The following is a 4,075-nucleotide window of genomic DNA, read 5'->3' on the forward strand; positions in this document are numbered from 1 at the left end:
TAATGAGCAAACAGGGGGTGTCTCATGCATTTAGCATACAAATAATTAGCAACATTTTAAGTGCTGGCCTTGCCTAATTTTGTATTCAGCAATGGAAGACAGGCAGTCTTGCATCAGGCATCCCACAGCAAAGTTGGACGCCATCAAATAGATCGCCGTTTTGTTATTTCTTTTCTCCCTCCCTTCCACATACTTGCTATGGAAGGTTAAAGGAAGGATTTGTTAATATTGTGGAAAGAGAGCAAAAATTAAAATAGCCCCCCCCCCCCCCCCGTTCCCTTTAATGAACACACAGTTGCGTTCAAAACAAAAACCTTGCGAAGAGCACGATGGACTCTTATCATAACTTGGCATGCCAGGGGCAGCTAGAGGTCTTGGAGCCTCCGAATCTGGGCAACAAAAGCCAACCGAACCCTGGAATCTGCAGGTGGGCCATCGGATCGTGGCTTACTTCATTCTGTTCCGGGGGTTACGTGCAGCTGAAAAAGAAGCAAAGGGTACAGATGGCAACTGAAATTGCACATGTGCTGGTAGAGTCACCCCTAGGCCTAATGTATGGGATATGACAGCTGGGTCAGCAGGAAGTTTTCAGAGTAGATTGGAGTCATTAGCAACTTCTCCAGAAATCAGCAAGACCTCAGACCAAACCTGGTGCTTAACAGCCGTGCCCTCCACTCCTAGCTGTGAACATCCTCCGAGCAGTAAAAAGACCTGCCCAAGTAATGACAGCAGGCAGGTCATCAGGAAGCTTGGGAAATAGAGAGGTGGTCTTCATCATCCTTCTCCAAACCCTTCTTGCTGATGCCAGGGCGGAAAAGTGCCAGTAAAGAGACAGCCGATCGACATTGTCGGACGGGGTGTTGCTATTGATTGAATTACAAGCGGCTGTGGATATCTCTTTGATTGGGGGTGGGGGGGGGGGAGAGGCAGACGGTCCTTTATATGGATCTGCAGAACAGCCAGAGGGAAGGCAGTATAGTGCAGCTCAATGCCTACAGACCTTGGAAATGATAGGGATGGGAGGCCACCAAGAGGAAGTCAATGGCAAACCACTTCTCACTTTCTCTGAAAGACCCTTGTTGGGATTGCCCTAAGTCAGTTGTGCGTATTCTTGGGTACATTACACACATAACCAACTTTATCACATGTTGAGGCTGCTGGCCTCCCAACACACATGTGAACATATATGGATGGACCAGCATAATAACATCCAGTTGCCAAAGGGACATTTTACTCAGCACTTTATTCTTCCCCCTTCCCATTTTCCAGAAGGGTAATAAGCTTCTAAAGTCTAATGCAGTGGTCCGCAACCTTCCGGTTGCCGCAGACCGCAGCTCCGGAGTGGCGGGAGAGGGCAGCCGGGGCCCCGCGCACGCGCAGCAGCCCCAGCGCAAATACGCATGCGCAGACTGCCGGGCACATGCGTTTGCGCCCGGTAGGTCTAATGGATGCCACCTGAAACGGTGAGCTATCATTTATAACTTATAATTTTAATAATTGGAAGTGATTCTGACTTTACGATTGTGGTTGTGAATTTCATTGCACATGTTGTGAACCACCCTGAGTCCACGGGGAAGGGTGGCATAGAAATGTAATGAATCAATAAATAAATGAAAGATATCCTGAAATGCCACTAGGGTTTTAAAAACAAACTGGGTAATATCCAATACTGGGTAACATTGCTACCAACCAAACAAACTCCTAGTAATCTTGCCCCATGGAAGATATTTATAAGATTACTTTGTCGACGTGCCACTCGGCTAGAAGTACTGGAAGCAGATCTTAGTTTAAGCAGGTAAGATTTAAAATGGTATGTCTTCACGGTTAATTGTCCAGACAGTTTACCAGGGGCCTAATAAGAGACGACATCTTCATTCGAAGAGCCGGTGCCATGCAAGAGAATGCTTACCCGTTATTTAAGGGCAAAAATATTTCCAGCTTTCACATCTCTAGATTTATTTGGCAAACAGCAGCATCTCCAAAGGAATCAAATGCCTCCCTGACAAGAGAGCCGTCCATTTCTGCTGGGAAACTGTCAGGCATCTTTCTCGGTCAGTAAATAAACTGACGGTCCGTCGGCTTCGTTTCCCAAGAGGGATGAGCTGCCCCTGGCAGGCAGGCAAGTAGTAGGGAGGTAAAAGGGAATCAGCTCCAAGAAAATCTTAATTTGAGAAAACTAGAGAGAGAGAGAGAGAGAGAGAGAGAGAGAGAGAGAGAGAGAGAGAGAGAGAGAGAGAGAGAGAGAGAGAGAGAATTGAGTATTTGTTTTAGGAAAACACAAATGCCAAAGCAGAGGAGCTCTCCGTTGAAAGCATCTCATTCCGCACATGTTGGATAATGCACTTTCGAAACACTTTCAAGGTATACGTCTTAATTAGCACCATCATCCAGCTTTTAGAGGACTGCCTAACTCAGTTACACTGCCATAAAGGTACATCCTGTCATTACAAACTTCAGCAGCAATCCAACTCTGTAATTGCATTTGGTTCATTTTATGTGTTCATTATTGTGTTCCCCCCTGTATTGTATCAGCCTTGTTCAGAGTCTCTAGGCATTGTTCATTTTCATCGGTTTGAATCAGAACCAGATTTCTAGCTGAAGCCGTTTTTGCTGGCCACACAATCTTACCATCAGCAAGGATGGTGTCCGCAGAGCAACATGCAGTATTTCAATAAGGTTGCCAGTTCTGAGTTGGGAAATAACTGGAAACTTTGGGGGTGGAGCTGAGAGTCAGGGGGATTTGGAGCAGGGAGGGACCTCAATGGAGTATGACACTATGGAGTCCACCTTCCAAAGCAGCCATTTTCTCTGGGGGAACTTATCTCTATATTTGGAGATCAGTTGTAATCCCAAAAGATATCTACACCACCTGGAGTAGGGTTGCCAGCTCTGGGCTGGGAAATACCTGGTGAATATGGGGGTGGAGCTGGGAGTAGGTGGGATTTGGGGCAGGGAGGGACCTCAGTGGAGTATGACGCTATGGAGTCCACCTTCCAAAGCAGCCATTTTTCTCTGGGGAATTGATCTCTATGTTTTGGAGATCGGTTGTAATCCCAGAAGATACCTAGCTACCACCTGGAGTAGGGTTGCCAGCTCTGGGCTGGGAAATACCTGGTGAATTTGGGGGTGGAGCTGAGAGTCAGGGGGATTTGGAGCAGAGAGGGACCTCAGTGGAGTATGATGCTATGGAGTCCACCCTCCAAACCAGTCATTTTCACTAGGGGAGCTGACCTTGGTCATCTAGTGATCAATTGCCTCCTGGAGGTTGGCAGCTCTACACCGTCCCTCTCTCTCTCTCAGCTTTGCTGAGTCTCCTCCAAAGCAAGTGTATTCAATATGTCCAGACTGGGATCGTTCTTACCAGCTCCCTGTCTTTAGTTACCAAACGCCGGGCTACAGCGTTCACATCTTCATCACTGCCCCATCGATCCCAATTATGATAGGGGTGGCAACATCCAATCCTGTCAAAGGATGAAATACTCCAAACCACCGTCTTGTTTAGACAAGATTATCCTACCGGTGGTGTCACTCTTTCAGGGAGGAGGCCTCCCTCCCGGGCCGCAGACCCGTGTTTAGGCAGGAGACGGCAAAGTCATTTATCAGCGGTGGGACTTGGAGCCTTAAAGCTAAGCTTCCCATCTGCTTGCTGACCACTGATATCAGGCAAAGCCCCAACTGATAAAGCTGTCGTAAACACTCCGGTCAGACACAGTTCAGGATGTTTTCCGGCCACAGACAGCAGCTTGCAAGCATCACGTATCCTCCGCCCATCTAGTCTAAATAAATGAAGATGTCGTATAATGGGTTGGATCTCATGGATCTATGCCATTCCAGTGGTGCATCACAATTCGGAGCACTGACATCACTGCTCGTTTGAGGCAGTAGATTCTTCTTATCACTTTATAACATTCTATAGTTAATCCATCCTGGAATTTAAGGCAGTGGGCACAGGGGTGCCAGGAGGTTTACTATCTAGGCACTAACCAGTCCTAGATCTACTATCTAGGCACTGACCAGCATTAGCAAGGTTATAGGATCATGCATCTTCTCAGCACATCTTCAGATGGTATGTAAT

General features: G+C 47.2%; 1 long non-coding RNA gene across 1 annotated transcript; it reads right to left on the reverse strand.

The window, feature by feature from the left end:
• Positions 1-284: 284 nt before the first annotated feature.
• Positions 285-3,761, reverse strand: LOC143821030 (uncharacterized). Its single transcript, XR_013225643.1, has 3 exons — positions 3,362-3,761; positions 1,910-2,161; positions 285-479 (listed from the first exon to the last, which is right to left on the reverse strand). It is a non-coding gene; the product is annotated as an uncharacterized LOC143821030 (long non-coding RNA).
• Between the last annotated feature and the right edge of the window lie 314 nt (positions 3,762-4,075).

The sequence above is a fragment of the Paroedura picta genome, chromosome 11, assembly GCF_049243985.1.
Source record: "Paroedura picta isolate Pp20150507F chromosome 11, Ppicta_v3.0, whole genome shotgun sequence".
In the NCBI taxonomy this organism is placed as follows: domain Eukaryota; kingdom Metazoa; phylum Chordata; class Lepidosauria; order Squamata; family Gekkonidae; genus Paroedura; species Paroedura picta.